We start from the raw sequence: 15,111 nt of genomic DNA, 5'->3' as shown, positions 1-15,111 counted from the left end.
TGCCTGCTGTAATGAATGATGTTTGATTTAATTGGCTGGTGCTTAAATGAGAGAGCTCAACGTAGCACAAGCAGCTCGGCATACCTCATCTCAGCACTCGCAGCTCAGCCCAGGCCTTTGGAGATGCAGAAAGAAATCACCCCGGGGAAAGTTGTTGGAACCCAGAGGCCTGGAGAGAAGGCCAGCAGAGACCATCCTGTGCCTTCCATGTAAGAAAGAACCTCAGTTGAAAGTTAACTGCCTTTCCTCTGAAGAACTAATGAAATAAATCCCCTTTTACTGAAAGCCAGTCCGTCTCTGGTGTGTTGCATTCCGGCAGCTAGCACACTAGAACAGAAGGCCTGGCAGATGTCTGTGGGCCAGCTCTGCAAAGTCATGTGGCAGAGGGTGTAGATGTGGAACCCTATTATGGTGGTGGGGTGCAGGGTGGGGTGGGTATTAGAGGGAGTGAAGAGCTGGGATCAACAATGCAATCTACACACCTTGAGTGTCCCCAAAGCCTTGGATGTAGACCCCAGATGGGGGAGGACAGGTGAGCCACAGTCACTCTCTCCTACAGGAGCTGCTTCCAGGCCTGGCCAGACCGGGGCCTTAGAAGACACCATAGCCCAGTCTCTGCAAATCCAATCTCAGCCACTTCCAAGGGCTCAGATTTCTTGGTCTCACTTCCCACCACCAGCTCTGGGTGGCAAAGAAGAAGAAAAAGATTCCCCAGACTATTTCTCAGAGGAAAAACCTGGGGCTTGGGGAGTTTCAGGGCAACCCCCTCTGCCTCCACCAGCTGCTCCCTGCCATCCTCCTGAACCCAGGCAGAGCAGGGAGCTGGGGGTCAGGCTCGCCTCCTCTGCTGCCCCCAGGAAGGACAACCTCCCAGCCTCCTTCAGCAGTGCTGCCCGCTTGCCCCTTTCCTCCACACCAACCTGTGCCCAGCATATGCCCATGTCTCCCACAGAAGCCCAGGACATAGTGTCTTAGTCTCCAGTAGCTTTTCATGGAAGATCTCTCAGGCCTTGTTTATACCTGGCAGCCTTGAGCCAAACTGCAGACTTGAACAAATTTTATTTGCGCTGCTTAGTGTTGGTTTGCTTTAATGGAGCCAGTACTACAGAGTGGGCATATTTAACAAAGAATTCAGATTTTTCATTTCTTTTAGAAAAGTAGGAGCTTTTTGTTTTTAAAAGTTTTAAAATAAAACTAAATTTATTTTAACACTTTTCCCCCCATTATTTATTTTTAATCCGTATGTTTTACTCATCTGTCCATAAGGTAGAGAGATAAAAGGAGCATCAGACACAAGGTTTTCACAATCACACAGTCACACTGCAAAAGCTATATATAATTATACAATCATCTTTAAGAAACATGGCTACTGGAACACAGCTCTACATTTTCGGGCACTTCCCTCCAGCCTCTCTAATAAACCTTAACTAAAATGGTGATATCTATATACTGTGTAAGAATAACCTCCAGGATAACCTCTCGACTCCACTTGAAATCTCTCAGCCATTGACACTGCTCATTTTTCTCCTTCCCCTTTTTGGTTGGGAAGGTTTCTCAATCCCTTGATGCTGAGTCCCAGCTCATTCTAGGATTTCTGTCCCATGTTGCCAGGAAGGTCCACACCCCTGGGAGTCATGTCCCATGTAGAGAAGGGGAGGGCAGTGAGTTTGTTTGTTGTGTTGGCTGAGTTAGACAGGCCACATCTGAGCAACAAAAGAGGTTCTCTGGGGTTGATTCTTAGGCCTAATTTTAAGTAGGAAAAGCAGGAGCTTTGTCTCTATTGGGTCCACTTTCCTGCACTGCAGTGGTTGGCTGGCATGGTACCTGCCCCCCTAGATGTCATGTGCCTTTGTCCCAGTCCCCACCACTCCCTACTGCCTCAAATCCAGCAAACTTCATTGTTTTCAATACTGGCTTTTTTGCTATGGGTATAAGAGCTGTGACCTCTGTAATACCTTCCCAGCACATGGCCAGTCAGGAGCCTTTACTTCTTTAATTCTCTCTTTTTAAGGGAGAAGAGTCCTTCAGGACTCCATAGCTGGAGCCCCAGTCCTCGTGCTTGCTCCTACTGGCTTGGGTTTGTTTCCTTCCGCCTGAGGCAAAGCTGTTCTCGTGAGGGTTGAAGCTCAGAATGCCCTGGTATAGTTTTCCCCAGAGTGCAGTCACCCTGAGGGGAAAATCCAGACTAAGAGGAAATTTTGGGAGGGGGAGGGCAGACCTTGAGCTATATAGGGAATCCCCCTCGATGTGTAAAAATGGCATAATAGCAACTAATACTTGCATAGCACTTCATTTGTACTTATGGACTTCATACACATTTAACTCGGCCCTATGAGGGGAAGGTGCCATTTTTATCCCCATTTTACAGATGAGGAAGCTAAAGCTCAGAGAGGTTAATTAGCTTGCTCAAAATTGCCCAGCTTATAAGTGGGAGAGCTGGGATTTGAACCCAAGTCTTCAAGTTTCAGGATTTGGGTTTTTAAACCCTGTGACCATTGAACTATGCTGGAGGAAATGCCTGCTGTGGTTGCTTTTCCCCTGAAGCCTCAGTTGACAACAAACTGTCGGGTTTGGCTGAGAGTGACAGAAAATTCCCAAAGAACAGCAGCTTAACCAAGACACATTTCTAGTTTCTATAGATGCAGCCCGGAGTGGGCAGCCCAGGGTGACAAGAAGCCTCCAGGGACAGCAGGGACTCAGGCTCCTCTGTCCCATTGCTCTGCCACCTTCATCACGTGGCTTCTCCTCACTGACCCAAATGGCTGCTCAACCCCTGGGGCCCAGGCCCCGCCCAGCCAGGGCCAACCCGGACTCCCAAGACGGCCTCTCCCGGCCCTGATCTGTCATCCCAGCACCCACCTGCCAGGGGCTGCCCTCCGTCCATCCTGCTAATGCCGCGACCACTAAAGCCAGGCCTGTTTCCGCGGCAGCCGCGGCAGCGCTGAATAATTCAGGCCTGTGTGATGGGATGATGAATTTACTGACAACCCAGTGTGGTCTTGGTACTTACATTTTGAAAAATACTGACTCCCTGGGCCTGCTTAGTGGGCCAGAGATATATACGCTCCAAGAAATGGGGGTTGTCTCTGCCCAGCCAGTGGGGTCCAGGCCTGCTTGTGTGAAGACCCCACTCTGGTCTCACTGGTTCTACAATGGCTTAGGGAAGTGGGGTGTCTGGGAGAAGGGGGGCTGTCTGGCTGGAACATTGGGGATGAGATGGAAGTAGAATCACAGGAGCTGGAAAGGAACCTAACAATATCTGGTCTAGCACGCCTAGTTTATGGATGGGAAAACTGAGGTTACAGAAGGGACAGGGCTGTGCTCCTCGGGCTTGGACTCCCTGGGATGACTGTGGATGCTGTGGGCAGGACGCCTTCCCATTTTCCTTCTTTTCTGACTTGTCCCCCGCCTGCTGGAGGGCTGACTGCTAACGGCTCACAGCTGCCTTCTTCACTGGAGACGTCTTTAGCCAAACTGGAGTTGCCTCCACCCGGAAGGCTGCACACTTCCTACCCCTACCAGCTGGGCAGGCCTTGGCCAATGCCTGACCCACGTGGCAGAACAAAAGGTGACCCCCTGCCTCAAGGTCACCTGTGATGCGCCGTGATCCTATTCTTGTTCCAGAGCCACCCCACCCCCCACCCCCACCTCACAGGGTCAGGCTGAGGCTTGGCTCTGGCTGAGACCACAACGTGGCTTAGCTTTACCCCCGTGCTATCCTGTTTCCCTGCTTGCCCCGTTTCTCAGAGCCCCTAATAAATCATCTGAATATGAACCCCCATCTCAGATTAAGCTTCTCGGGATCTCAACCCAAGATAGCGGCATTTCCTGGTCTGAGCCTTCCCTGCTGAGCACCAAGAAAAGTCAGATTCAACAATCTTGGATCTGGTCTGGTGCTGCTATTTGTGAGTAAATTGCTTCCCCATTCTGGCCCTCAGTTTCCTCATCTGTGTGGTTGGGTTGGGGAGACTTTTTCCTGCCCCTTCTAGCTCTAAAGGTCTGTGATGTGATCGGAGTTGCCAGACAGCTTTTGCCTCCCCATAAGTGGCCTCACGTGTGCATGAATCGTACCACTGAGCCACCACCTTTTCTCTGGAGGCTTTTTCAAAATTCAGAAGCATCTAACATGAGAATAACATCAGGGGATCATGCTGCAGGGCAGCATTTCTCAATGTGGGGGTTCTTGGATCTGCATCCAAGAACTGCAACTGCATCCTTCACTTGAAGGGGTGCTTATTACTAATTTGCCTTCTTTTTCTGAATGTGGTACATGCTGTCTGGAGCTGCAGCAGCCATCTTTCAACCACAAGGAAACAGCACGAGGATGCAAACAACAAGCTCTGCATGGCAAGCAGAAATGGTATTTCCCTTCTGCGGGTTTTAAATGGCATTTCTGAATTGGTGCATGAAGCCTGGATATTTCTACCTCCAAAGTCTCAGTATGTGAAATAATGAAATATCTTGACTGCTCAATCAAGTCTTGGTTGACTTTTCTGTAATTTGCAGCCCAAAGCATTCCAAACGGAATCAGCTGTCCCTATCTCATTTAACCATAACAGCAATCCTTCAAGGTAAGGATTATTGGCAAAGAGAGGTTAAGTGACATAGCTAAGGTCACACAGCTGACAAGTGGCAATGCCCCTCTGACTTGAGCTTTCAGGCTTGAAGTCCTGCTTCCTGGTCCGGGCATAACCCATACCACTCTGGTCTCCACGCGTTCATCCCATCCTGCGTCTCAGGGCGGCGCGGGGCGCGCAGCTGAGCTGAGTTCCCGGCGCCCTGTCCGTGCCTCGGGCTTCCGCCGGGTCAGCTGACCGCCCCGTGCGGAACTGCGCGCCCCGGCCGCGCTCCCTGCCGCCGCCGCCGCCGCCGCCGCGCGCTCCGAGCCCGGAGCCGAGCCCCGCGCCGCGCGCCCGCCCCGTCCCGCCCAGCTCGCCATGGCCGGGTTCAGGGTCACTGGAACTCAAGTAAGTCCGCGGGAGGGGCCGCCGCGACGAGGGGCGCCCCGCAGTGAAACTGCAGGGGGTTCCCGGAGACGGGTGAGGGGCCCCTCTGAGACGGACAGGGCGCCGGCCACCTCCGGGGGCGGCGTGGGCACGTGGTGAGCCTGTCAGGTGCCCAGGCCTGCCCGGGGGTGGCGAGGACGGACCCCGGGGCGGGCGGTCCCCGGCGGTGTGGGGGGAAGACCCCCATTCCCTCCCCTCCCTCTGCCCCTGGTGCCTGGGCTTCTCCGTCGGGCACAGGGGGTACCGCACCCATGGCCCGCAGCACTTGTAAGGGCCCCCCAGAAAGTTTTCATTTTTGTTTTTATAATGGAAGGGAGAAAATACTTTAGGTCAAAAGAAATGTTTTAATATGTAATAATAATATATTTGACTTCATACAACTTCGTGCAGTCGTAAAATACACTATTTAATATTGTGTGGGTCACACGAAGGCAACAGTGCCTTGAGCCACCAAAGTCATAATGGAAGTCATGATGTGTCGTCGCTGGCCCTGGGTGGGGGTCCCGGCCGCTGACCAGAGCCCCTTACCCGAGGTGGGTGGAAGGCCATGGGCCGCCACAGTTCATGTCGGCACCTGACTTCTTGAACAGGTGTCTGTGGGGCGTGGCAGAGCTGCAGGTTCAATCCTGGCTGCCAGACACCAGCCTCACCTGCCATCGGCCCTGCGGTGCAGCCACTGGTGTGTGTCGATTGCCCGAGGGCGAGGGCGGACCCAGCCAGGGGCCTGGAGCCTTTAACCTCTTCTCTGCCGTGATTGAGCCAGCCCTTTTACTTTCCACCTCTCCCTGCACACCCTGAAGAAATAGTTCTGAGTTTTTGAACCTCTGCCCTTATATTGCCTAAAGCGCAATTCCATTTTTAGATTACTTTGGGTTAAAAGGAATGCATCCCCCTCCTCAGAACTCTGGGGTTTTACAATTCCTAGCAGGTGAATGGAGGGCAGACTGTGCTTCCATCAAGCTGCCCCCGCTTGCTTCTTTTTCCTGGAGTCCTGCCCACAGCCTGTTTCCTGCCGTTTCTTTAGTCTCCTATTTATTGAGCGTTTACTCTGTCAGGCGCTTGTTCTAGTTTGCTCGCTGCCGGAATGCAATACGCTAGAGACGGATTGGCTTTTAATAAAAGGGGATTTATTTTGTTAGTTCTTGAGAGGAAAGGCAGCTAACTTTCCACTGAGGTCCTTTCTTAACGTGGGAAGGCACAGGGTGATCTCTGATGGTCTTCTCTCCAGTCCTCTGGGTTCCAACAACTTTCCCCGGGGTGATTTCTTTCTGCATCTCCAAAGGCCTGGGCTGAGCTGCGAGTGCCGAGGATGAGGTATGCTGAGCTGCTTGGGCTGTGCTACGTTGAGCTCCCTCATTTAAGCACCAGCCAGTTAAGTCAAACATCATTCATTGCAGCAGGCACGCCTCTTAGCCGACTGTAGATGTAATCAGCAACAGATGAGTTTCACGTACCATGGGCTCATGTCCTCAGTAACAGAACTAGGTGCCTTCACCTGGCCAAGTTGACAACTGAATCTAACTACCACAGCATTCTACCAGGTGTTGTTGGAAATTAGCCCTTTTGTTTTCTCTTCGTAGCCCCTATTTAACAGAGCTTTGTTGCCAGGAAGGCTGGTTGTGTCCTTGGACTCACTGAGGGGAGAGCTGGAGAAGGTCAGTCCAGTGAGGCACTGTCCTGTGGGAGGGGTTAAAAGTGATAGATCTTAGCCAGCAGGGGAAAGGGGACTTCTGAGAGTTAACTTAGCTACCCCAGGAGGGTCCCTTTCTCTGCAGGCCCCAGCTCTCTGCATTTTCCAACCTAGCATCTGGGTGCAGTGTCTTTCATGCTTATGGAGGAGTTGAAGGTGGGGCTGAGGACTTTCCTGTGCCTCCTTTTCCTTTGCTTATCCCCCATTTCCCAAGTTTGATCCTCACACCACTATCCTCCTGCTCCTTTATTTTATTTTTTATTGTAGTAACTCATATATAACTCAGAATTTCCCATTTTAGCCACATCGAGATGTATAATTCAGTAGTATTAATTACATCCACAATACTGTGCCACCATCACCAGTATCCACTACCCCAGCTTTTCCATCACTTCAGACAGAAGCTGTGTACCCATGAACAATAATGCACTCTTCCCCTCTCCTTCCCCAGCCCTTAGCAACCTATAATGTCAGATTACCAAGGTTTCTGTTTCTATGAAAGTTGACTTCTTCTAGATATCACGTATAAGCAAGATCATACAATATTTGTCTTATTTCACTCAACGTGATGCTCTTCCACATTGTAGCATGCATCAGAACTTCGTTCCTTTTTACGGCCAATATTCCGTTTTGTGTATGTACCGTATTTTGTTTATCCATTCCCCTGTTGATGGACAGTTGTATTGTTTCCACCCTTTGGTTATTGTGAATAATGCTGCTATGAACATTGTTATACAAATATTTGTTCAAGCCCCTGCTTTCGCTTCTTTTGGGTCTATACCACAGAATGGCATTGTTGGGTTGTGTGGTAATTCTACACTCAACTTCCTGAGGAGCCACCAAACTATTTTCTACAATGGCTGTGACATTTTATAATGCTACCAGCGACACATAAGGTTCTTATTTCCCTGCATCATTGTCAACACTTTATTTTCTGTTTCCTTAATAACAACCACCCTAGTGGATGTGAAGTGGTGTCTCACATTTTGATCTGCATTTCCCTGATGACCAATGATGTTGACCATCTTTTCATGTGCTTATTGGCCATTTGCATTTTTCTTGAGAGAAATGTCTATCCTTTGTCCATTTTTTAATTGGGTTATTTGTCTTTTGTGGTTGAGTTATAAGAGTTCTTTGTATATTCTGGATATTAAACCCTTATTAGATTCATGGTTAGCCATTATTTCCTCTCATTCTCTAGGTTGTATCCTTTCATGTATAAAAGTTTAAAATTTTTTGAAGTGCATTTTATCTATTTTTTCTTTGGTTGCTTGTGCTTTTGGTGTTGTATCTAAGAAATCACAACTAAATCCAAGGTTGTGAAGGTTCCTCCTTGCTTTCTTCTAGAAGTTTTATGGTTTTAGCTCTTATGCTTAGGTCTTTGATTCATTTATAGTTCATTTTGTATTCGGTATGAGGTAGGGGTCCAACTTCATTCTTTTGCATGTGGATACCAGTTTTCCCAGACCCATTTGTTAAAGAGACTGTTCTTTCCTCAGTAAATATTCTTAGCACCCTCATTGAAAATCAGTTGGCCAGGAGGGAACTGACGAGTACAATGACTGAGAAGCAGAATGGTAAACTGTGATACATTTTTATGATGGACTATGGTGGGGCTACAAAAAGGAAGGCTGTTGAGAGGCATGCAGTAAACTGAATAAATATTGGGGACATATATTGTGCAGAATAAGCCAGAAACAAAAGAAGAAATATGCTAAGGTATAAGCCCTTATAGCAGCCACACTTAGTCCAGAGTTGTAAGTGTGTTTCTAAATTCTGAGACACTGAGCCATAAGTATCAGCTGGTATTTCCCTGGAACTTTGAGTAACTCCGTGATACATAAGAAATGGAGTGCTGCAGTCCTGAAAGTTAGCTTAGTTACGTACAATAACAGTTAAAGCAACCAAAAAAGAGATTAAACCTCGATTAGAGATAAATGCAAAACCAGTCTGGCTGGGACTAAGGTAAATAAGAATACAGGGTAAAAGACGACAGTGAATGTATGCTAGACCTTCACTTATTGTATGAGACCAAAGCAAAGAGGTTTATTATGCCTAAATTTTCTGTAACACACAATTCAAGTCTACTTGTCTGGATAGCTCATTTAAACAACCCAAATTCCTGGAGTCCAGAATGGGAACAAGGCCCTGTAATTCTGTATGTATAGCTTAATGTAATACCAGGATACATATCAGTCTATGGTGGGCTGATAATTAAAAGTAGTGGTTGTGGACTTCGGGTCAAGATGGCGGCTTAGCAATGTGCGCGTTTTAGTTCGTCCTCCAGAACAACTAGTAAATAACCAGAAACAGTACAAAACAGTTCCTGGGGCCATGTCAGTGACTGGACACACAGCATACCCCAGTCTGGACCAGCTGGACCAGCTGCGAGCCCCCCCAGAACCATGAGTTCCCCAAGCTGTGGCAGCTGGCGCCCCACCCCCACAGGCTGCTTCCCAGAGGGGAAAGCAAAGGGACTTTACCAGCAACAGGGGCTGAACCCAACCAAATGCCAATTGTGGAATTAATTAACAAATTCTGACTACTAAAAATAGGCCCCCAGCTCAGGTGAACCTGGTCAAAGTGGAGGTTGCTCATTTTTGCCCCAGCGCTAAGAGGGCAGGGCTGACAGAAAAAGGAACAAAAAAAAAAGGAAACAGAGGTTTTTGTGGCTGTGTTTCTACAAAGGCTTGACTGCCTTTGGATACAGCAGCAGGGCTTCTCAGGCTGCAACTGCCCCAGGCATAGGCAGAAACAAGCTCTTTTGAGGGCTTGTCTGGAGCCTGTGCCTTCCCTAGGGGAGGGGTGAAGCCCAACTCAGGTGGAATCCCTCTCTTAAGGAATTCAGACACCAGGGCTTGGTAATTTGAAGCCATTAAAACCACCCTACAACCTCTCCTCTGTCTCCACCATGCCCCAGCAGGGAGAGTTTGCCAAAGTTAAAGGTACCGCATCATCTTATGCTGGTGGGACCTGCAGGCAGGCAAGCGCCACATACTTGTGCAGGGTAAGAAAAACAGAGCCCAGAGACTTAACAGGAGAATCTTTCAACCTGCTGGGTCCCATCTCAGGGAAAACCGATGGAAGTGACTCTTTCCTCCGGAGAGTTGGCCAGTTTGGTCTGGGAAAATCCAGCTGTGGTCTATAATACCGAAGTAGAGCCCCCCCAACCCCCACCATGGGTGGGGGGAAAAGGCACCATACAAGCAGGGCAAGAAACAAGAAAACAAGAACTGAAAATTTCTCTGTTAAACAAAACCTAAGCTAGAGGTCCAGAAAAAGCTGAACTGAATGTCAAAGAATAGATAGACAACAAATTCATCCAGCAAGAAAACCCTAGGTAAAAGAACTGAAAGCAATCTCCAGAATAAACTGATTAAGGTAATTAAATGCCTAGACACCAGCAAAAAGTCACAAATCACACTAAGAAAATTGAAGATATGGCCCAGTCAAAGGAACAAACCAACAATTCAAATGAGATACAGGAGCTGAAACAATTAATTCAGAATATACAAATAGACATGGAAAACCTCATCAAAAACCAAATCAATGAATTGAGGGAGGATATAAAGAAGGCAAGGAATGAACAAAAAGAAGAAATTGAAAGTCTGAAAAAACAAATCACAGAACTTATGGAAATGAAAGGCACGGTAGAAGAGATGAAAAAAACAATGGAAATCTACAATGGTAGGTTTTGAGAGGCAGAACATAGGATTAGTGAACTGGTGGACGGAACGTCTGAAATCTGACAAGGGAAAAAATGGAAAGCTATGAGCAGGGACTCAGGGAATTGAAGGACAATATGAAGTGCATGAATATACGTGTTGTGGGTGTCCCAGAAAGAGAAGAGAAGGGAAAAGGAGGAGAAAGACTAATGGAGGAAATTATCACTGAAAATTTCTCAACTCTTATGAAAGACTTAAAATTTCAGATCCAAGAAATACAGCGTACCCCAAAGAGAATAGATCCAAATAGACGTACTCCAAGACATTTACTAATCAGAATGTCAGAGGTCAGAGAAAGAGAGAATCTTGAAAGCAGCAAGAGAAAAGCAATCCATCACGTACAAGGGAAGCCCAATAAGACTATGCGTAGATTTCTCAGCAGAAACCATGGAAGCGAGAAGACAGTGGAATGATATATTTAAATTATTAAAAGAGAAAAACTGCCAACCAAGAATTCTATATCCAGCAAAGTTGTCCTTCAAAAATGAGGGAGAAATTAAAACATTTTCAGACAAAACATCACTGAGAGAATTTGTGACCAAGAGACCAGCTCTGCAAGAAATACTAAAGGGAGCACTAGAGTCAGATATGAAAAGACAGAAGAGAGAGGTGTGGAGAAGAGTGTAGAAAGGAAGACTATGAGTAAATATAAAAAGAAGGAAAATTAGATATGACGTATAAAATCCAAAAGGCAAAATGATAGAAGAAAGTACTACTCATGCAGTAATAACACTAAATTTAATGGATTAAACCCCTCAATCAAAAGACATAGAGTGGCAGAATGGATTAAAAAAAGGACCCATCTATATGCTATCTCTACTCAAAGGACAAGAGGACAAGGACACAAATGGACATTTGCACGCCAGTGTTTATAGCAGCATTATTAACACTTATCAAGAGATGGAAACAGCCAAAATGTCCATCAACAGATGGATGGCTAAGCAAATTGTGGCATATACAATACAATGGAATATTATACAGCTGTAAGACAGAATTAAGTTATGAAGTATGTAACAACATGGATGGACCTTAAGGACATTATGCTAAGTGAGATTAGCCAAAAACAAAAGGACAAATACTGTATGGTCTCACTGATATGAACTGACATCAGTGAATAAACTTGGAATATTTCCTTGGTAACAGAGACCATCAGGAGTTAGAAATAGGGTAAGATATTGGGTAATTGGAGCTGAAGGGATACAGATTGTGCAACAGGACTGAATGTAAAAACTCAGAAATGGACAGCACAATACTACCTAACTGTAATACAATTATGTTAGAACGCTGAATGATGCTGAATGTGAGAATGATAGAGGGAGGAGGGCTGGGGCATAAATGAAATCACAAAGAAAGATAGATGATAAAGATTGAGATGGTATAATCTAGGAATACCTAGAGTGTATAATGATAGTGACTAAATGTACAAATTTAGAAAATGTTTTTGCATGAAGAAGAACAAAGGAATGTCATTACTGCAGGGTGCTGAAAATAGATGGTAATTAATATTTTAAAATTTCAACTTATGTGTGAGACTAAAGCAAAAAATGTTTATTTGGTACAAAATTTATATTTTGACTAGTGCATTTCCTAATATAACTTATGTAGACAGCTTAAATGAACACCATAAGTACATGGAACATTGGGTAGGACATGAGATTTTGTTGGTTTGTCCAGAGTGATACCCCGATGAAACCCAGAGTGATTTGATCAGTGAGTGGAAAAGTATTTGCAAAGTCCCCTTTGGGGAATGATGAAAACTGGGGAAAATTCAACTTTCCGAAGTTGAATTCTTGATATTCTCACAAGCAATGTGGACAACCAAAGCTATAGGCTGAGCCCTCAGTCTTGGGGTTTGTTCATGAAACTTAACCCCACAAAGGATAGGTCAAGCCTACTTAAAGTTAGGCCTAAGAGCCATCCCCAAGAGAACCTCTTTTGTTGCGCAGATGTGGCCTCTCTCTCCAGCCAACACAACAAGCAAACTCACCACCCTCCCCCTGTCTACGTGGGACATAACTCCCAGGGGTGCAGACCTTCCTGTCAATGTGGGACAGAAATCCTAGAATGATCTGAGACTCAGCATCAAGGGATTGAGAAAACCTTCTCAACCAAAAGGGGGAAGAGTGAAATGAGACAAAGTGTCAATGGCTGAGAGATTCCAAACAGAGTCGAGAGGTTATCTTGGGGGTTATTCTTACACATTAAGTAGGTATCACCTTGTTAGTCAAGATGTAATGGAGAGGCTGGACGGAACTGCCTGAAAATGTAGTGGTGTGTGCCAGCAACCATGTTTCTTGAAGATGATTGTATAATGATATAGCTTTCACAGTGTGACTGTGTGATTGTGAAAACTTGTGTCTGATACTCCTTTTATCTGCCTACTGTCAACAGACGAGTAGAACATATGGAATAAAAATAAATAATAGGGGGAACAGATGTTAAAATAAATTGTTTCAAATGCTAGTGATCAATGAAAGGGAGGGGTAAGGAGTATGGTATATATAATTTTTTTTTCTGTTTTCGTTTTATTTCTTTTTCTGAATAGATGCAAATGTTCTGGGAAATGATCATGATGAATATGCAACTATGTGAAGATATTGTGAATTACTGATTATATATGTAGAACGGAATGATCAAAATAGGAATGTTTGTGCTTATTTGGTGTTTTCTTGTATTTAAAAAAATAAATAATCAAAAAAAGTCATTGAAAAAATGAATTATTGGGTGGGATCTTTTGATTTAGGTGCTTCCATGGAGATATGACCTAACCAGTTGTGAGTGGGACCTTTTGATTAGGTGGTTTCCATGGAGATGTTTCTCCACCTATTCAAGATGAGGTTGCTTACTGGAATCCTTTAAGAGGGAGCCATTTTGGGAAAAGCTTCAGAGCTGACAGAGCCCACACAGCAGAGAACTCTGGAGATACAGAATGAAAATGTGCCCATGGAGGCCTTATGAAATGAGGAGAGAAAGCTAGCAGATGCTGCTGTATGCCTTTCCAGCTGACAGAGTGTTTCAGATGGTATCAGCCTTTCTTGCGTGAAGGTAACCTCTTGGTGCCTTAATCTGGACATTTTCATAGCCTTAGAACTGTAAACTTGCAACTTTATATATTCCCTTTTTAAAAGCTGTTCAGTTTCTGGTATATTGCATTCCAGCCGCTTTAGCAAACTAAAACAGTTGCATTGATTGATTTCCTTGTGTTGAACCACCCTTGCATTCGTGGATAAATCCAATTTGGTTATGGTAAATAATTTTTTTAATACACTGTTAAATTTGACTTCCTAGTATCTTATTGAGGATTGTTGCATCCATATTCATTAGTCTGCAGTTTTCTTTCTTTTGATATCTTTATCTGGCTTTGGTTTTAGGGTCATGCTGGCCTTATAGGATAAGTTAAGAAGCGTTCCCTCCACTCCCCACTCTTCGCCCTTGGGCTGTCTGGGGTGGGCTATCACTCAAATTTTAAGGTGTTGGAGCTGCTTGGGAGTAACTGAGGGGCTTCCATGGGCCGGGCCTCCCGCAGGCCTGGTGATGTTGAGTCCTCCCATCACTCTTCTCCATACAGTCTCCTCCTTCAGCATGGGTCTGCCTTCATCTGGCCTTCTCTTGACTTGCAGGCGTCATTTATGCTCAGCATTAAGTCCTCCCCCTTCTTTTCCATTAGTTTATGACAATTGAAGTAGTGGCATCAATACAATTATATTGATTGTCCCAACAGGGCAAATATGGGATTGAGGCACTGAAATCTTTTGCCCAGGAGACATATGAACAACAGATTCCTTCCATAGGGATATTGGTCTGATTCAACAACTATTTACCAAGCACCCACTAGGTGACTGGGTCAGTGCTGCGTGCTTTCAATACGTTTTCTCGTCTCCTTCCTATATTATAGGTAAAATTGGGGATAATAATATTTTCTAACTCATGGGACTGTTTCATGAAGATTAAATATGATAAGTGGTGGGTTTTGGGCACGTGATAAACATTTGATAAATGCTGGTTGTTATATTATTTTTAACACCTTTGGAAGCAGCAATTGTTAGCCTAGTTTACAGAAGAGAAAACTGAGACTCCTGAGAGTTGTAACTCATCCAAGATAACACAACTAGTTATGTAGCAGCACCGGGACTCAAACTCATACCTAGGGTTGTTTCTACTCTGACAGAGCTGCTATAAGTATCACAAATTTAAAATCAAGGCTGCTTTCACCGCCACACCTCAGTTTGACTACTGACAAGTCCATCATCCCCCCAAATACTCTGGGATCCAGAGCCTCCCAATTGTAAAAAGAGACCCCCAGTCTTCTGCAGTTGAGTAATTTTCTGTAGTTTCTGCCCAGGGGGCTTAGATATGTACATTTGTGTGGATTCCTCCCAGACATTCTTGCCTCCCTCTCAGGTGCTTGTCTCTTAGGGATTTTAACTTGATATATGCCCGTTTACCTGGTAATGGTGTCCCATTCTGTTATCATTCTGCACAGGGCAGAAGTATTGGAGTACAAATTATAAAAGGTAGGAAAGTTAAAATTATGAAATTTGGTTCCTTGGTTCAGATGAATCAAGATAATTGACGACATGCGGTGAATTCTGATTCCTCCATATGCCCTTGCTTCTGTGCCGGTTAGAACCTGTTAACCTCTGTGGTCCATTTCCTAGTTGCTGAAGAAGCAAAGCGTTTTTGGTCTGGT

At 45.5% G+C, this 15,111-nt stretch overlaps 1 protein-coding gene across 3 annotated transcripts in view; it reads left to right on the top strand.

Annotated features, from left to right (window-relative positions):
• Positions 1 to 4,891: 4,891 nt before the first annotated feature.
• Positions 4,892 to 15,111, top strand: part of LRMDA (leucine rich melanocyte differentiation associated) — a 1,434,085-nt gene continuing 1,423,865 nt past the window's right edge. The window contains exon 1 of one of the 3 annotated variants that reach the window (XM_077124812.1): positions 4,892 to 4,967. The gene's annotated coding sequence lies outside the window, so the exon portion shown is untranslated. The remainder of the gene's footprint in view (positions 4,968 to 15,111) is intronic. The other 2 variants (XM_077124811.1, XM_077124810.1) reach the window with 2 other exon arrangements.

The sequence above is a fragment of the Tamandua tetradactyla genome, chromosome 13 (assembly GCF_023851605.1).
Source record: "Tamandua tetradactyla isolate mTamTet1 chromosome 13, mTamTet1.pri, whole genome shotgun sequence".
Lineage (NCBI taxonomy): Eukaryota > Metazoa > Chordata > Mammalia > Pilosa > Myrmecophagidae > Tamandua > Tamandua tetradactyla.
Note: the sequence above shows the minus strand (reverse complement) of the source record. Positions and strands in the feature narration are given on the sequence as shown.